The sequence below is a fragment of the Hemicordylus capensis genome, chromosome 2 (genome assembly GCF_027244095.1).
Source record: "Hemicordylus capensis ecotype Gifberg chromosome 2, rHemCap1.1.pri, whole genome shotgun sequence".
Taxonomy (NCBI): Eukaryota; Metazoa; Chordata; class Lepidosauria; order Squamata; family Cordylidae; genus Hemicordylus; species Hemicordylus capensis.
Window position 1 is genome coordinate 193,372,061 of NC_069658.1, and position 19,946 is coordinate 193,392,006.

General features: G+C 46.7%; 2 long non-coding RNA genes across 2 annotated transcripts in view; one reads left to right on the forward strand and one right to left on the reverse strand.

Moving 5' to 3' along the window:
- Positions 1–10,708, reverse strand: part of LOC128347923 (uncharacterized) — a 24,897-nt gene extending 14,189 nt beyond the window's left edge. The window contains exon 1 of the long non-coding RNA XR_008317840.1: positions 10,569–10,708. This is a non-coding gene — a long non-coding RNA (uncharacterized LOC128347923). The remainder of the gene's footprint in view (positions 1–10,568) is intronic.
- LOC128347922 (uncharacterized) lies at positions 4,127–19,574 on the forward strand. Its single transcript, XR_008317839.1, has 4 exons — positions 4,127–4,284; positions 11,961–12,068; positions 14,717–14,782; positions 19,416–19,574. It is a non-coding gene; the product is annotated as an uncharacterized LOC128347922 (long non-coding RNA).
- The last annotated feature ends 372 nt before the right edge of the window (positions 19,575–19,946 follow it).

The window sequence follows — 19,946 nt, forward strand, 5'->3', positions numbered from 1 at the left end:
GGTGACCACTTCCTACATACCTCCAGAGACCAAAGCACAGGCCAGCAAGATGAGAGTCCATCTCTTCATGGTGAAGAAAGACTTGGAGGTCTCCAGACATGCAAGGCAAACTAAGCGAGCTGGGAGTTGTTGTGGAGCTTCAGCCTCACTCAGACTGCCTGAAGGTAACAATCACCAATTAAAATCATTGGCCAGGATGGGAGATAATGGGGAGATTAATGATCAGATTTAAAAACAACAACAACAACAACAACAACAACAGTGAATAAATAAGAAAGAGAAAGGTTTGGAGTACAGCACCCGTAGGTATAGAGCCAAGCATAGGATTAGCTGTTATATTTTAATTGCTCTTTAAGAAACAGATGATATCCAGGAGGCAAGGAAACTTGGGGGGGACACACTGAAGGCATAGATCTTAGTGGTGTGCCCGAACCGGTCCGGCGGCCATTCCAAAGAATGGCCGAACTGCCGGACCGGTCCGGCCCTGCCTGGTTCGGGTCCGGGTGGGGGTTATGCCTTTAAGGGCGGGAGGGCTTGCTTAGCCCTCCCGCCTCCTTGCCCCCGCCAGCGCCCGTATTTTCTAGTATAGGGGGGCTGGAAACCAGCCGCCCCCCCCCCCCGCCGCTGCCACCGCCGCGGCAGCGAAAGAACTCCCCATGCCAGCCCTCCCTCCCTCCCAGCTAGCTGCCCGCCCGCCCTCCCGCCCTCCCGCCCGCTGCTCACCCGCTCACCGGATAGTAAACGAGAGGAGCTCCGGCACAGAGCTCCTCTCGTTTGGAAGACCTCCGGCAGAATGGTGTTTTGCGCGCGTGCATGCGCGCGCCGCAAAGCACGCCGTTCGCTGGAGGCCCGGTCTACCCGCCGGGAAAGGGTCGGGTAGACCGGGCCTCCGATCGCTGGGTAGACCGGGCCTCCGATTGCCGGAGGCCCGGTCTACCCAGCGATCGGAGGCCCGGTCTACCCGGCCCTTTCCCGGTGGGTAGACCGGGCCTCTGGCAAACGGCGTGCTTTGTGGCGCGCGCATGTGCGCACGCGCAAAACACCATTCTGCCGGAGGCCTTCCAAACGAGAGGAGCTCGGTGCCGGAGCTCCTCTCGTTTACTATCCGGTGAGCGGGTGAGCAGCGGGCGGGAGGGCGGGAGGGCGGGCAGGCAGCTAGCTGGGAGGGAGGGAGGGCTGGCATGGGGAGTTCTTTCGCTGCCGCGGCGGTGGCGGCGGCGGGGGGGGGGGGCGGCTGGTTTCCAGCCCCCCTATACTAGAAAATACGGGCGCTGGCGGGGGCAAGGAGGCGGGAGGGCTAAGCAAGCCCTCCCCGCCCTAAAAACAAGGCCCCCCTTCGGTGCCTGTCCGGACTTCTCCGGACCGTGCACATCACTAATAGATCTGACGCAGCATCAGCGCAATCTGGCACTGCACAGCATCATGAGATCTTGTCTCTGATAACGAATTGTTTAATCCAGGCCTACAAATAAGTATATAAAAGTGTTTATCGAAGTATAATTCAAAGTAGTTTGGTTCAGATCCCTAATAGAATATAAAGCCAGCAGGTTGCTCAGAGTTGAGAAGCCTCTCGGTAACAAAGTCAAGGACGGGGGGCCCTCTCAATAATGTGAGGCGAGAAGCCCACCAGAGATAACAGGTACCAGGACCTGTCAAACACAGGCCATTAGCTAAATTCCTCCATCAGCAGAAAGAGGATCTTGCTGGTATGAGGAGATACAGTATTATTATTATCATTATTACTATTACTATTATTTACATTTATATCCCACTCTTCCTCCAAGGAGCCCAGAGTGGTGTACTACATACTTGAGTTTCTCTTTCACAACAACCCTGTGAAGTAGGTTAGGCTGAGAGAGAAGTGACTGGCCCAGAGTCACCCAGCTAGTTTCATGGCTGACTGGGGATTTGAACTCGGGTCTCCCCAGTCCTAGTCCAGCACTCTAACCACTATACCACGCTGGCTCTCATAATAGGGATTAAAGTTGTCAGAAAGGCCAGGTAGTAACTCATCTTCCCAGGCTCTAGGTGGCACCTCTGGAATATGTATGTTATAAAAGCTAGCCAACTGTATGGCTTGGGCGCACAGTATCAGCCATATGTTCTCTGACTGTGCTCGTGCCATCCATGACATAAAATAAAAGCTTATTTTGAGCACTGCACCCTTGTTGTTTGACTTCATTCAATCAGGCAACAAGTATAACTGCAGGAATTTGGTCTAATAATCCTCTTTGGTTCTGGCAAGATGCCCCATTCTCTACCCATATGATAGAAGGATGAACATAAGTGGCTGAATCAAACAGGAAGGCAAAATTCCAGAGGGTTTTCCCACAACAATGTCTCAAGCATGAGATTAGCCATGAAGTTGAATTGCTCCTCAACAAAGGGATCAGATACAGGAGAAAACAAGGGATGTCTTTGCCATACTGGGGCATTCTAATATGTATCTCCCCCCCCCCCGCCCGCCCACAAGCTCCTGTGGTTGGTTTCCCTGCCCTTGACAACTCCCAGTTAATGCTGTAACTTCATTTGTCATAGCCATCCCTTCTCATGACATGTTCCACTCTAGGCTTTTCAAGGTGTGAGCAAAACCATGTTGCCACAGGAGGAGGCACAAATGTGGAAACTGATTTTGGTAAGAATTCCAGGATCCATGAGAGAACTTCCATTAAGGCAGGGGTTCTCAAACCTGGGTTTCTAGATGTTGCTGGATACAATTCCCATCACCTCCAGCCACAGTGGCTGAAGGCCATGGTGGCAGAGAATGAGGGGAATTTCAGTCCCATATTTGGGGCCCCAAGTTGGAGACCCTCTGACAATCCAAGGCATGCACCTTGAGGTCTTCTGCATGCTAAGAAGATGTGCACCACTGAGTTACGTCCCCTTCTCCTATAACTGAATTCCTTACAGCTGCAAAGAGAGGTTTGGAGGTTTGGAGGCAATGGTTGCTGGAATGTCAGAAAGAGAAGGTTGGGGAGCAAGATTTCCAGTGATTAAGAGATACGGCTATCATCATCATCTTCTTCTTCTTCTTCTTTATAAACTGCTTTAAAAAAAGAAGTTCACAATGCATAATAAGGGCTTTACACTTCAGTGTCCTTACACAGATCTTTGCTTCTCATGGTGAATATAAGCAGAATAAAGTATGCAAAATAAACAAAAGTGTGTCCTTTCACACCATTTATAGAAACTGCAGAACCCAGCTTTTCTTGGTACAGAATCTGGATTACTTATTCCATAGTTCTCCAGTCCTCCACCCCACCCCCACTCGCCCCTTTTCTCTACCTGGTTTCAGAATAAATGAAGATAATTAATGACAATGGAGATGCTGGTAAAGGTGTACATGAGAGGAGTCCTCTTGGGTCAGTCCATCTAGCCCAGCATCCTGTTCCCACCAGCTGACAAATTATGTGTGAAGTAGTTTAGGCTAAGAGTAGGTTGAAATTAAGATAGGCATTGCTGGAGGAAAGGATCTGGGGGAGGTCCTTAGTGGCTTGGGATGAGCAGAGAGAAAGTGGCTGTTCTGGGCCCAGGGAGCAGCATGGTAGGAAACATACAGATAGGAGAAGAGGAGACAAAGGGGGCTAAGAGCTATTTATTTATATAGGACTGGGAGGAGGAGGATGACAACGACGACAACAACATAGGGGTCTTCCACCTAGAACTATTTGCACTTGACTCTTTAGAATGACTGTGCAGGTGAATCTCATTATCCATGGGGGTTCCATTCCTGTCGATTTCTGCGGGTAACAAAACTGCAGATAAGGAGCCATTAAGCTTCTGGCACTTGTCCTGAAGGGCAAAGAAAGGGGGAGCTCGAAAAAAGCTAAAAATGGCTAAAATAATTGCAATAAAGTGCTGTACCATGCTTCACAGTTCTTCAACTGTACAGGAATGTCCCCAGAAACCACAATCCCATCATTTTTCTGTGAAAAACTGTGGTAAAAATATTTCCAGAAAAGAGCCACAAAATGACCTTGGAGTTCATTTCCGGCCACCCCAAATCTGTGCGTCACCTTGCAATTGTTTGCAATTTGGCTAATATCTGCATATTTTATGTCAACATTAATGAACACCCACTCCACCCTGTGGTATTTATCAGCCAGTACCTTTGATTGGTGCTTGTTCCGTATATAAGAGTGCAGTGTGCTCTTTATCAGTATCCCAACTCTGTTCCAGTGTCCTGGACATCAGTAAGCCTTGTGGTTGCTGTTTGCATCTCTGTGATGAAGGCTTGGATCCTGCTCCTGCTAGCAATTGCTGCCTGTGCTTTAGTATCTGGGGGTAAGTGGGGAATGGTCACTCCATATGGGCTTTCTAGATGGGGGTGAAGATTATGTCCTACTGAGATAAACCTTTATGGGTGTTGTGATGAAATGGGGGTTATTCTATGCTACCTGGGGTCTACCCTCAGTAGAGAGATTGCTCTGATCACAATCTAGGAGCACACTGCTCCTTTGAGGTAGGCTGCCTCCAGTTCAAAACTGATCTAAAGCCACTGACTAGGCTTAGACCCAGTTTCAAAAACCTAAAACTCTCTGAGGCGATTTTCACGATCGGGCGAAATCAGGCTAAGGGAGCCTAGCCCGATTTTGCCCATGCATGAGAACCTCTGGGCTTGCAGCTGAGCCCAGTCTCACCAAAGCGGTTAACCCGCTAAAATTACTCTCCCCTAAGCCCAGGTTAGCGGAGTGAGTGCTCCATTAACCCGGGCTTTTGAATTGTGTGTTGCCGCGGTGCGGCTCCGTGTCACGGCAACTCACGAGTAGACCCCCCCACCGAGAGGCAGAATGTGATTGGCTAGGGTCAGTATATATACAGTCCCTATGTAGAGAGTTCTTTGTCCACATCACACTGTGTTCCTGTTGCTGCAATCTATGTTCCTGTATTACGTGTATCTGACTTCTGGACCGGCTTCGGACTTTGTAATTTGTGAATGTCAACTTAATACAACTTGGCTATGATTTTACTTACATCTCTGAGTGTTCTTACTAAGACCTTGCTGAGTGCTAGCAACTTTGTTCTTAAACTACCGCGAAGTTCCAACAATATATTTTTTTCTGAAAACAACTCAACAGTTGTGAATGACCTTATGAGGCACATCGGGGAGACTTCTGCAAATAACTCTCCAGGACCTTTTAAAACCAGACTGAAGCCACTTCTAAGTATATGAACTTTATTTAGGAACAAGGCTTTATTAAGAAACAAGTTTCTGAACGTTATTAAGAAACAATTCCATAGAATAAAGAATTGGGGGAAACAGGCAAAACTGGAAGTAAAGAAAGGCACACAGGAATTCAAAAGAATACAAAAGCGTTAAGAATACAGGAATTCAAAATACAAAAGCATTAACTGACTAGCATTGAGTTTTACCTTAATCTATCAGTAGGCAGTAGGGTTCTGCATTTTGGGGGTTTTCTGTTTTGTTTTTGGCCCAAATCCGAAACACTCCCATTTTGTTCTTTGTTCAAATCAGCCAATCCAAAACACCCCAATTTTGTTCTTTGTTCGAAATTGCAAAATACGAATCTGAAACATTTTGGATTTTAAAAAACAGCCCCAGGGCAAAACTAGTGGGTGGGGGTGGTAGTGCCCAATGGGTGGAAGCTACCATTCACATTTCAGAGGAATTGGGCAAAGAGCTGGTTTTTGGTGAATTTTTGAAGTTTAAGATTTTTCCCATAGGGGATAATTGAGGTTTCAGCAAAAGTATAGCTTCACGTCGGGGTGAAAGGGGGCAGCCCAGAGCAGAGTAGGGTGGGTGGTAGTGCCCAGTGGGGGCAAGGAAACTGCCAGAATTATTTCAAAGGAATTGGGCAGAGGGCTGATCTTTTGAAATTTAATGGAGTTTACATGTCTTTAAGGTTCTTCCCCATAGGGAATTATGGAGGTTTCAGCAACCCCATAACTGCACTTGTGGGGGCACCAGGGTGGCCCAGAGTGAGTGGTGGTGTAGAGCACATAGGGTGCCAACCACCCCCATGGGTGGCTAACCCATGGGGTACTGGGTTCTGTTGTTTCTGAGGTGTTTTGAGTGTAGATTCTCTGGTCGCATATGAGAGTGGAATCATGGTTTGTCACTGAAAATATCATATGCTACCAGAGAATCTACACTCAGAACACCTCAGAAACAACAGAACCCAGCAGCCCATGGGTTAGCACCCTATATGCACTACACCACCACTCACTCCAGGCCACCCCAGTGCCCCCCAGGTGGAGTTATGGGGCTGCTGAAACCTCAATTATTCCCTATGGGTAAAAATCTTAAAGACAGGTAAACCTCAGAAATTCCTAAGGAATGAGCCCTTTGCCCTATTTCGAATCTGGGTGCACAACCCCTTGGGGCACTGCCACTCAGCCCACTGTTTTGCCCCTGAAGCCCTACATAAACAAGTTGAAAGAGTGAAGAGAATGATGAACAACAACACCACTTAATTTTTGGGCAGAGTTATTTGAGAATTTTGCAGCGGGCAGGAGCCTGTCCCTTTGGCACTAGCACAGCAGCACAACCCATTTGTGGATTCAAGCAATCTTTCAATAAAAACATTCCCTCCCCATGGAACAGAGACCACAGGTCACTTGAGATAGCAAGATAGACCAATGACCTGCCTTGGTACTATGGAACAGCTTCAAATGTTCATTTAGCTGAAGTGGAGTGAGCAGCAGCCCAAACAAATCAGCTCAGTTCAGAATTGTGGAGATTTATCATCACTGCGTTTAAGAAAGTGCAAAACCATGGATCATGGTTACAAGAAAGAGAGAAGCAACTAAGATTCCTGGGGATGTCAATAGATTGACTGGGATATCCCCCCCCCCCCGCCTTTGTCTCCTGTAGTCCCATGTGGATGACCTGTCCCTGCAATGGCAACAGTTGTGAACCCCTGGCTTAGACATCATGTCCCACCAAATTACATTGTGGCCTAAATTACATTAGACTGCTCAACTTGGGCAACAAAACGTAGACACCACTATAACTCATAAAAATCAGAAGAAAAACAAAATAGATCTTCAAAAGAACCCTGAACAAGTCAAGAGATTCTTTCTAAACCTTTGGAAAGAAAAACCTGTGTAATTTCAGAACTTTCCTAACCAGCTTCTGGAAAAGCTTCTCCATGCAACTTATACCATGGCTTTTAGCAAGAGCTTTGGAATTGCATTGAGCTCCCAAAGATATATGGATATTTCTGTCTCAAAATGCTGTCTTCCAAATCCCTTTGCAAGGTCAGTTGGCATTTCAATCACACTGAATACAACACATACTTGACTAAACCATTCATGCCCAACAGGGAAGCTCTGCCAGCTTTTTGCATATCTTATCTTCTGCTAATCACTCAGTGCCTCAGCTGGAGTGGACAGGGGTCAGTGAAGTCAATTTCAATTGCAATGCTTTTCCAAAGAACAAAGCATTCCATCTGAAACACAGTCATTTCGATTTGGAAACAAAAATCTCTGTTTTTTAATTCTTGATTTTGTTTTGGTTACAAAACCTCTGAAATTGCCATTTTTGGGCACAAAACATTTTGTACCCGAATCGAAATGCACAAGCCTAGTAGGCAGGTTCTTGGCTGAGAGAGTGTTAATCTCTACAGCTTCTTCCCTGAAACACCCTCCAACAGATGGGAAATGGTGAACACTGGCCAGGTATCTGCCTTCTAGCTTTAAAGCCATTACAGAGGGGGTAAACTGGGTCCAGGTGACTGTGGGTCTCACACCTGTCCATAGTTCAAAGAGTATTCTAATTACCTCCCCTCCAGGTGGTGAGATGCAAAGTGTCCATATAAGATTAGAGAATTGGTGTAGGGCGGGATGGGTCTGTTAGACATTTCTGGAGTGATGCCCTGGCTTCAAGATGATGGAGGTCTGGGTTTTGTCACAGGTGTCCCATAAACTTTGTGATAATGCAGAACCATGAAATTCTCTGCTTTGGATACAAATGTGTCCAGTCATAATGCGCAGTAGTATTTCAGTGCAATTTGTACAACAGTTCTTATCTAGCTTGCAGGGCCTACCCTAGGACAAGGAACGCCTTGGGCAAGGAGTGACTTTGGCACCACATCCCTGTGGTTAGTTTGTCAGTATTCCCAAGTTGTGTGGCTCCCACAAGCTTGGCTCAGCATCCCTTTAAGCTAGGCACCCTGAGAAATAGCCAGGTTTGGACTGGCCTGCCGGGAGGCAAGGCATTTTCCTGGTGCGCCCTGCTGCCCTCGGAGTTTGAGTGCCCTCCAGCCTCCGTGGCTCCTCCCGCCTCCAGTCTCTCTCTTGCAGGGCGCTGTCACCAGGTAATCTCGCCTGTGTGTGTGCACGCGCGTCCTGCTCAGCCTGCCTGAGCCCCGACTCCCTCCTGCCTCCATTGTACCAGCACCTGGCAGCCACTAGGGAATCTCCCCTGTGTGTGCGCGTGCACCCTGCTGAGTCTGAGTCCGAGAGTGTGTGAGTGGCGCCTCCACCCTCAGACTGCCTGAGCCCCGGCCCCCTTGCCTCCCCAGTGCGCCCCTCGCCTCTGCGCTCCCTTGCCTCCGATTTTGTGTCCTCCGCCCTTATCCTGAGCTCCCTCCCACAGCTCCTGCCTCTCTCTTGCAGGGCAGGGAATCTCAGTCTGCAGCCAGCCAGACAGGCTGTTGCTTCTATCGGGCGGCTTTCCCTTCCCTCCCTGCTGCTACTGCTATGGTCTGCAAGGGTGAAGGGTGCAGTTACACTCTCCCTTTGATTCAATGCTGAGACTCTTGGAGATCAGCAGCAGCAGAGACGAAAGAAGGGGTAAACGTTTCTCCCAGCCCTATTGGTTCTCCCCTGGAGTCTTGTGCTCCTCCCTGTTGGATTTGTAATGCAAGTGGAACTACAGCACAGAGTGAAGCTGCTTGCTTATTGGTCTTGCCTCTCATTCAAGAAGGAAAGTAATACGTTTGGTTAAAAAAAACCACAACCATTTGCTGTTTGTTTGTGTGTGATTTGTTCCCCTTAGTCAAGCTCTCTCTCTCAAGAATGGTGGGGGGGAGGGGGGGAGGAATGCTCTTACAAAATGGATCTGTTTTTTGTTCCTGTTCCTAGCTCTAATCTGGTCTCTGTGTGTGGGTTTCTTCTCTCCCCCTCCTGCCCTTATTAAAAAATATTGATATGCAGTGTTTTTAGCAACAGAGTTCTCAAAATTGCTTAAATAGCAAAATAAGAGAAAATGGTTCTCTCAACATGTTTCCCCTTTTAAACATTACTATTTTATTTTATTTTGCTTTGTGCTTGTAGCACCCCACCACCACCAAAAGTCTGTTTTTGTACACTTGCTTCAAAACAAGGCTTTGCAAATCAGTTCACAAGAAACTCATTTTTAAAACTCTTGCCTGTGAAATGATCGGTTGTCTTTAAATTATACAAAATTGGGTTTACTCCATATATGACATTCTGCTGTCCTATTTGAAATCAAAATGGTGTCTTTTCTTTCTGTAGTGTATAGACACACATCTTGGGCTCCTGCCTCAGAAGGCTGGATGGGGAAGGAGCAAGGCTGGTGGGGAGTCCCTACTTGGAGAGGGAAGGACCCAGAGCTGGTTGGCCTGTTTGGGGCACCTGGCCATGATGTGAGGCTCTCCTCTTCACCCCCTCCCCCCAAAAAACCCCAAACACTACAGGCTGACTCCTGCAGCCCAGCTGCCCTTGTCTCACACATTTATCCACTTCCTTCCACCAGTTATTTATTTTCTCCCCCCACCCCTCGGTCATTTCTCTTCACCCCCATTTCTCTGTAATGATATGCTTAAATGCTTTGAAATTCTATGATGCTATATATATTGTTAGGAACTGAAAATAATTTTCCTCTCTTGGGTAGGTGTATAGGGCTGAGGGGGTGAGAGAGCAGGCATCTTGTGGAAATTGGTGGGGAGAGAAAACTTAAAACAGTGCTATTGTAGTGCTACTAAGAAGCCATCCACTTCAGTTTCTAACAATCTTGCAGGAACTGGACTACATAGGAACACATATATACAAACTATTTTATTAGAATAGAATTGTGCTTAATAGTTACAAGTGATAAAATTAATTATTAAATGAAACAAAAAAAAGTATGGTGAAAGCCACCCCTTCTGCTCAAAAAATTGTAAACCGCCCTGAGCCATTTCGGAAGGGTGGCATAAAAATCAAATCAAAATAAAATAAATAAAAACTGCCACCCTACACACATAAATTCCCCCGCCCTCTCAGTGCCCCCAGTCCGGCCCTGGCAATAGCCTGGCTTTTCCATCCCTAAGGCTGGGTCTGCCAGCTCAGAATGGACAATGAGATTTTGTAAGATCCTACACAGGCATCATCTGTGTTCAACAGACCAGGCAGCCAAGGCCTGCTGCACTGTAAAGAATGAAAGTTATTTAGTGTTGAACCCTGCTACCCTCACCAAAGTTGTGTGTGTGTGTGTGTGTGTGTGTGTGTGTGTGTGTGTGTGTGTGTATTTAACTGCTCTGACAGTAGCACTGGCATGGCCCACGTTCACATGTTTTGGAGGGCTGCGCCACTGCTACCGCTGTTACTGCCACTGATGCCAATGTTGCTGCTACCCCTCCTGCCACAACCTCCCCACTCACCTGCTGTTTAGCCATTGCAGCCACCATGGCTGTCAAAGGGGAGCTCTAAAGTAGTCCTGAAAGCAAAGCCAGGCTGTTTCCAACAGGCCACCTTGTGTGGTAAGCTGCTCCCCCAGCCACCTGAACATATAACTTCATCCCCCCCCCTTCATGAAAGTATCAAAGTTTTTGGCACTGCTTCCAAAAGGTCCCCACCATGGCAAACCTCTTCAAATGTGCTGGAGGTGAAAACGTTCAGTCCAGCACGAACTGTTAAGAACATTTACTTGGACTGTGCCAAGTAAACACATACGGTTTTTAAAAAATTTTTTACAGAAAAACTGTGCCACCTCTGCTCACAGTGCTGTTTCCCAGCAAAATAATACTTTATAAAGTTGTCTTGCTGTCAGTAAGCCTCCCCCACAGACACTATTGCTGCCTATAAAACTGGGACATTGAGTCCCACACTAGATTCCTCTTTGTGAACATGTCATGTGGCTGCTCTCCTCCATCCAAACACAAAACCTTCTTTTTTGTTCTGGGTTTCTTTTGGCGGGGGGAGGAATGTAGGGGAGGGGAGGTCAAAGCAGCTCTGTGCCATAGCTGGTGCAGGAAACTACAGTTCTGGGGTTGGGGGCCCTTAGCCATTGTGGCTAGAGATGAAGGGAATTGTAACCCAACAAGATCATCTGGGGACTCAGGGTTTGGGAGCCGCTGAAATAAGGCATGCACAGGTGGTACCACGGCAGCTATGTGCCACCATTATAAGTAGGGAGGGGACTCTCAGTACATACATGCATTCCCCTCCCACAAAGCTTCCCAAGAAAACCCCTAAATAATATGCTAGTTCAAAACTGAAACTTGAGGAGTTTGCACATCACTAGTGGAGCACTTGTGATTCTTTTCTAGAGCCCATCCATGATGACCAAAAGTCCCACACAAGTCCCAAGCCTGGTAAATACAGTTGCTTGAAAAGTGCATGTGGGCCTAACCAAATCAATGCCTGTGTCAAGGACAGAGTCCTAAATGGTCATCCTTGTGATGCCAATACAGGGAAGTAAGAGCTGTACACGTGGTGAGTATAAGCTTTCCATCCTAGAATGTCTTGAAAAGGGACCAGAAAATCTTGAATGACTCAATGACTAGATCGCATTTTTCCAATAGTATGTTATCTCCTTTAAGAGTCTAGAAAACAGAAAAAATAATATGGACTGATTCAGAACCCCAAGAGGGAAATGGTATAAGCGGTTTTTCTTTTGCTGCTAGAGCAGTTTGTTTTCCTCCTTAGGCTGTCTGGGAGAAAAAGCCATTTCTGGTGGTTAGCAATGCTAAGATAGAACCAGGGTGGGAACTGAATCATTTAAAATGGTTCATAAAAGGGACTCATTTCTCATTTTGCTCTCTGGCATTCAGGGACAGATGCTGCCCATGATGGACTTCTCCCAGACGCTTCTACTGTCGCTGGACAAACCAGAAACCTCATTGGTCAATTGCTCCAAGACATGATTAAGGCTCTAATTGGTAAGTGCCAAAGTGAAGTGTGAGTGGGGAGTGTTATTCAAGACAACACTGTGTAGTCATCATGAGAAGGAAAAGGTGCAGATGTGGAGAGGAGAGACATCCACAAGCATTGCAAACATCTGCCTAGTCTTGCCATTGATGTAAGAGTTATAGAGGCTGCATCTGCAGAGAATGTGAAACCAGAGGTTGCCCAAACCACAGTAAACTTTAGTGACCGTGAATCACATTGCAGATGTTTGTCCAACCACAGCTCGGAAACCTCTGTTTTCAGGGCAGTGGAGCCCCTCCCTCTTCTTGGTCCACCGAGTCTGCATCCCAGCAAGTTCTGTAGCTCTCGTGTTGCCAGACTGTGGGCAAAGCATCAGAACGTCTGCCGGGTGGGAGCCATTGGCCACGACCTTCAAGGGGGAGTGCTGAGTGTGATCAAAACTCTTCAGAACGGCCTCAGTAAACGCCCTCAGAAGGGAAAGGCTCTTTAAATGCCATGGAAGCCCTTCATCTGATACCAATGGCACCACCACCCTCAAAGAGTCACACAACAAAACAGACTCATACAAACACTATTTCTGGCAGCAGGGGTTGCTGAGAGGCACTATTTTTCTATTACTCAGGAAAGGCAAGGGAACATGATGACTTCCTAGGAGGGGATATGTATATTAGGGAGCGCAAAGGATCCTGGGGTTTGGCCCGCTGTGACCAAGCATGCTCTTGCGATGGCTCAGCCGGGCAAAGGTGTCCATTGAAACCAAATTACACTCCTGCCTCCGTGATGGTGTGCCACCCTGCGATTAACCCTCTCATGAGAGGGCCAGTCCATTGGGGAGGACCTTAGGCTCAAAGACCTTCAGTCTTCCATCAGACTGCATGCCCCCTCTTCTCCAGGGAAGCCCTTGACACACCCAAAGGAGAATTCGTGTCTGGGCTCCATATGTCTGGCTGTTGTTGAGTGGGCAGACTGGGGAAACACCGGGACCGGGGACAGATCTTTACTCTCATTCAAATCTCTCATTCAAATTTCCTGAGTTCCGACTGGCGTTGCGGCATATGCAGATCTGCCACAGTGGGGAATTATGGGGGAGGGGAGCCCCAGTTATCTGCAACCTCAGGAGAATGGAGTTGCCATTCTGGGCAAAAATAAAGATGGATCTGTGCAAATGAGTGGATAGGCTGGCAGAGGGCCTGCTGTGACTGCTTCTTCACGGTGGTCACTAGGACAGGAAGAGATATTGCCGGGATCTCCACGGCTTGCCTGCGTTGAGCAACCAGGCTGGGTGGCATCTGCCATCCAGCCCACATGAGTATCCCCATGGCCTTCCATTGTCATGAGAGTGCCATCCACTCAGGAACAGCATCCAGCCATCCTAATCACATATGACAAATCTCTCCTTTCACTGGAGGTAGGGCTGATCCTACTGCCCAGCCCAGACCTGCCCAGACCATTAGTAAGCCTAGGGACTACACTTGCTAAACCAAGGGGAAGTGGTTGAGCCCCACTTCCCCAACATCATTGTACAAAAATAGACCTGAGTCATTCAGGAATTCCTGAGTGGGGCTGTTAACCCAACCCTGGGTATCAACGACTTGCCATATGTTACCATCCCAGCAATCTAATAGGGTTGCCCTGTTTATGTGGCCACCTCAACTGCATGTGCTTGTGAACATACATACAAATACAATGAATATTTATATACTGCTTTTCAACAAAAAGTTCCCAAAGCAGTTTAAAAAGATATAAATAAAATAAAATAAGATAAAATGGCTTCATTTTCGGAGAGCAAAGAACATAGTGCCCATCTTGCTATCCTGTCCCCTTTCTCTCCTGATTGCCAGGAGGGGGGAACAAAGGACAAAGTGGGAAGAGCTAGTACAGTAGATGCTCTATACACCAGCTGTTTATCCATTTCCATCATTCTATATCCTAAGTGGGAGGTGGGAACCAGTGGTGTAGCCAGCCTGCTGCCAGTCTGTTTGGGGCCGTGGCAGGCGCCCCGATAGCCCCGCCCCCTGCGTCTGACGTCAGACGCGGGGGGCATGGTCTGGCTCCCGAACGGAGCCTTGAGGCTCCATTTGGGAGTTCAGCAGCAGCTTAACTGCTGAAGGGGCCGTGCGGCCCCTTCAGCAGCTAGACAAAGCCTGGCGCTGCGTTCGCAACGCAGCCCAGGAGCGGCTCTTCCCTGCAGGGAAGAGCCGCTCCTGGGCTGCGTTGCGAATGCAGTGCCAGTCTTAGCTCCTGAAGGGGCCGTGCGGCCCCTTCAGGAGCTAGTTAGGCTGGCGCTGCATTCGCAGCACCAACCAGGAGCTACTCTTCCCTGCCTTTGCAGGAAAGAGCCACTCCTGGCTGGTGCTGCGAACGCAGCACCAGCCTTTGTTTAGCTCCTGAAGGGGCTGTGCGGCCCCCGCGCGGGAGCTAAACTACCGCCCCCGCGTTTGACGTCAGACATGGGGGGCATGACGGGGCCACTCTCGAGGCCCCTGATTGGCCACCGGCCCGGGTTCTTTGAACCCGATGGCCCAATGGTGGCTCCGCCCCGGTAGGAACCCAGACTGAGAGACAAAAGGAGAAAGAAATAACAGGGTTCTTGGCAGCTGAAGGGTCATGGCAAAGGAAGGGGTAAAGGATTTAATAACATTGAACCTTTTCTTCATAGGTGACCCTCAAGCAAATCATGGCTCTACAAATCCTACTTCAAGTTGCAGGAACTGAATTGTTATCGGTAAGCTTTCAGGGGTAGTGAGGAGGGGTCCAGTGGGAGGGCCTCCCACTGCTAAAATATAAGGCAGTTGTGTCTCAGTCCTATGAACAGGAGGATGGGAAAGAAAACCTGGCTCCAGCCCATATAAGGCAGAACCCTAAACCCTACAGTTTGTTAAGGAATGTCTTCCTCCCCCATTCAAAAGGATTAAGATCCCTCATGAACCCTTCAAGCTGCCTTACACCAAGTCAGAGTGCTGGTCCACTTAGCTTAGTATTGTCTACCCTGGAGTCCCCAATGCAGGGATCATAGGCAACAGCATACCTGAAGAGGTGCTCACTGTAAACTAAAGTTAAGCTGGGAAGGCCTTGCTGTGCCCCCGCCCCATCTCCACTTCTGCCACATGGATGGCCTGAGGCTGCCTGTTTGCTGAGAGAGGGCCAGAAGCTCCTCCATGTGCAGCAGCAGCAGGGCACTGAAGAGGAGGATGAGAGGGCGGATCTCGGGTATCACTGAATGTTTGTGGCAGCAGTAGCCCCAGAAACAGCAGAAGTCACTATTTCCCCACTCTTGCCTGCCTGCTCTGCAGTACAGAGCCAACCAGGAAGGGGGCAGTATTGTGAGATACTGTACAAAAATGGAATAACCTGATACTGCTTCCTTCAACACATAATATTATGTGGTAATCGAACAACATACAATGATGGATCTTAAAGAATTTATGTATATCTCTGAAGAAATCATAAGTGTCCAAAAATAATGGTTTGTCCAGTTGCAATGGCTGAATATGTAATGATGAGTTCCACACGGTATAATGGTTATGGAGCTGAAATATTACCCAAACAGCTGCAAATGCTGGCATCTGAAAAACAAATTGTGCTAATTTTCTGTTCCGTATTTCTTCTTCAGTTCCAATCAATATAAGTAATTCAGGTCTGTTGTCAGTAGTCTTTTTTTACCCACTTTAAACTTCAAAATGCACTCCTTATTCTCCTCATACCATTATCTTACAGTCTTGGAGAACTGTAAGATACGAAAATTAGCCTTTTGTAATGCTATGTGCTGAAGCATCTTTTTCAAAATTGAAAAACATTATGACAATGAAACAATATATACAGGAACTCTTATCATGATCAGAGCTCTGGGGTGTTCTGCAGGGAGAGCAGGTTTTACCTACCCTCCACACAGACTATCGCTGACCCTTCCTTAGATGGGCAAATCGCCCGCCCAGATGAGCAGTGGCTCACCTGGCAGCTTCGGGGGTTGACAGCAGGGAAGCTCCCATTTAAATGCAAACCAGGGTGGACCATCTTAGCAAAGGGACAATGCATGTTTGTTACCACAAGACCAGCTCGCTTCCCACTGGATGCACAGAGCCTCATTTCTAAAGCCATCATCATATACCAGACTGTACAAAGTCTTTACAGCTTCTATGGCACGGAAGTTCAGTTGAGCACCTCAGCTTGCAATTTCCATTCTTCTTAGAGCACGAGTGAGAATGAAAGCATCTTAACTCTCATCTTAAACCAAAGGTTTCTGGATTACTGAATTTCCAGGCATTTTAAAAAGAGAAATCTGACTAGATATGAAGGAGCTTACCCAAACCACAAGGTACAACTTCCTGATGTTGAACTCCAAAAACTTTGTAAAACCTTCAACTAAGATAAAGTCACACCCACCCACGCCCACTGAAAAAAAATACAGTTGAATTAAATTGGTGGATTCAGTAATAGTGACAGGGTGATCACCTCATGATTATTCAGCAGTGAGGAAGGACACAAGCAGTGAATAAAGACACAAGAAGCAGGTAATTTGTGTTCACTTTAAATCTGTGCTTCATTTTCCCCCTTTTCCTTAAAATCATGTGCATACATGCACACAACAATAATTAGAAATAACAACTTCTTTAACAACTGTGTCTAAAACTACAGATTCCCTTCCCAGAAATTCCCCATAAATCTCTCAGTTCTCTAGGGGTGTGCACAAAACCAGTTTGCCCGGGTCAATTCAGCTCCGGATTTGACTTGAACCAGACCGGGCATGTTTGGTTTTGTGTCCCTATACAAAATACCTGGCCTGAGTTCAAGCCGGTTCAGGGCTCCAAACCTCAAAAAAATTATTCTTTTTTAGCTTACCGGCGGATCCGGCATCCCCCAGGGGCTGCTGCTGTGGCCACGGGGTGTGTGTGTGTGTGTGTGTGTGTGTGTGTGTGTGTGTCTCCAGAGCTTCCCCACACACACCAGTCTTCAATGGGACATTTTGGCCCATTTTGAGGCCATTTGGCCCTCTCAGTGGTCACTGTGGCCATTTTGGAGGCTGTCATGAATGCAATGCACCCTGTCTATTTGGGTGGCCTGGGTCATTTGGGCAGGACTCTCCCAAAACGTATGTCCCTGAGGTCTCTGCAACCCTTAGGAACATAGTTTCGAGATACACAGACAACTTCTGAGGGAATAAGAGATCAATGATAATCATCCCTCCCCGTTCCCGGAGTGCAGGCACTGCATTAAAGTACACACCCAACCTTAGTCTGCATGTCTGCCATCACCTAATAAAAGGAGTGTTCTTTCTTTTTTACTAAATCATAGTGATTTCTCTTATTAAAAATAGTTCTGTAAGTAATGCTCATTGAGGAAATGCTTTGAATCTGCCCTTATCCCTCCAAATTGTCTGTTCTAGAGTCAAGGAATCAGGAAACAGTCAATAGTTCTGTCCCTTCCCATAAGAACAGCCCTGCTGGGTCAGGTCCAAGGCCTATCTCATCCAGAATCCTGTTTCACAAAGTGGCCCACCAGATGCCTCCAGGAAGCCCACAGGCAGGGGATGAGGGCTTGCCCTCTCCTGCTGTTGTTCCCCTGCCACTGGTATTTAGTGTCATCTTGCCCACAGACAAGTAGCCATGGATAGACCTGTTCTCCATGACTATGTCTAAGCCCTTTCTCCTATTCATTCATCACAACAGAAAGAGCTGCCATTCCCATGAGATTGGGCATCTATGGGGAGTTTGGTGATGCAGGAGCAAAGGAACAGAAGCATACTGCACATCTACCTGCAGAAGGTTGCCAGTTCAAATCCCCACTGGTACTATATCGGGCAGAAGCGATATAAGAAGATGCTGAAAGGCATCATCTCATACTGTGCGGGAGGAGGCAATGCTAAATCCCTCCTAGATTCTACCAAAGAAAACCACAGGGCTCTGTAGGCGCTAGGAGTCAAAATCGACTTGATGGTACACTTTACCCTTACCTGTTAGGATACAACACAACTAGATGGGGCTTCATTAGTTACAGAGTTAAACTGAATGTTGGAAGTTTATTGCTGGAATTAAGTTTGTATATTTATGATTTAAAAGGGAGCTGGATTATATGTAGTAGGATTAAAGAAGTTGATGCTAGAAAATAACAGTGCACATTTACTTACTTTTGGAAGTTTGCCTTGGTAGTAGAATATATGGTCTCACATCAAGTTAATGAACTTTTTGTGAGTGGAATATATATGCAAATGGATCAAAATCTCAGCAAGGTCATACATTATTTTTAGCTGCAGGGCATAACATTATAATATTATTTAGATATTTCAAAAAAAGAAAGTCTCTTGATATTTGTGCTTTGCTTTTTAAAAATTTGCCTCATTTGGAGGCGGGTCTCACGATCAATGAGACCCGCCTGGGAGGGCTAAGCCCGCTCTCCCAGCACACGAGCAGAAAGTCTGCTCTGGGCAGCCGAAGTGGCCGCCCACACAACTGCCGGCTCCAGCTTCACAAACCCGGTTTAATTGGTGGGTTACTTGAATGGGTTACCCGCTCAGGAACCACCAAGTTCGCAGTCAAGCCCGGTGGTTCACACGATGGGACACGACGGGACGAAATCAGGCTAGCGGAGGCTAGCCCGATTTCATCCCATCATGTGAATAGTCTCTTGGTATTTTAAATGTGGCTATGATGTTGAGACATTTCAGAAGTGATGTAGTTAAATTATTCTAAAATGGTAAAGCACGGACATGATTGCAATTTAATTTGGCAGGTTCTTTCAGCTTTCCTGATTCTGTTTGTCTTTTTATGGTTGTTTTTTTGGTGTTTCATGGTTTTTAATGATTGCCTGGCTTTAAAGTTTTAAATGTGATTCTTATGGAGTTTTATTGTATTTTAACTTTTGTAAACTGCCCTGGGATGTTTCATGAAAGGCGGTATAAAAATTGAATAAATAATAAATAAATAAATTTTTCGTGCCACACTTTGTGTGGTGCATAAATTCCTAAAATAGCAAATACAATTGGTTTTAAAACAGAAGAAAGATAAATAGAAATGTACACTTCTTTTCTTCCATATTTTTGAGGTGTGTTTGTGTGTTGTATCTATAATGGTACATAATAATGCACATGTGTGCACACTGCCTTAATACTGCCACCCAGAACAAAACTTATTCCACTAACTGACGAAAAAAATTAGAGGGAACACTGCCTGGATGTCGCAAAAAAGGTGCTTGTTTTAGTGAAAAGGGCCACTAGGACCAGCATAACAGTCACTGTATTCTGGTAAATGCCTCTCCTCCAGTCATTACACAGGAATTGTCTTGTCCTTTGCTTCATATGGTGCCTGTTGATTAAATATATTGCCATAATGAGAATGCTGACTTGAGATCTTGTTCAATTTCAGATACAGGCAACAATAATACAAAACCTTCCCTCTGACCACAGTCAAACAGTCGTATGGGAAAGGATTGGGAAAGATGAAGGTCTTGGCATTCAGAGGTTCTAGCCCTCCATGCAACATGAATACCAATCAATCAATAAAATACTAATGAATCAAACAGCAGCATGTGACTCCACCTACCTCATTTGGGGTTTTCTGTACAGCAAATTGCAACTTTGAATTCTCAGCAGCTTGACACATTTGTATATATCCTTCCAAACACATTAACCATATTCACATGTTATGTTCAATGTGGATATATTACATTTGCAGTGTATGTTACCAACAAAACACAAATATAGCAGGTACTCTGTATTTGCAATGGGCTCAGTCCCCATGTGGACTTTTAAAATTATTGCATGTACATATTCACATGAAGACATGTATGTGCATTCAGGTGCCTGTACATGCATACAACGTAGGAATAGCTCTCCTATCAGTCAGATAACGCCCTAGATGTTTCCTTCTGGTATGAATTAGGGGTGTGTAAAGCTT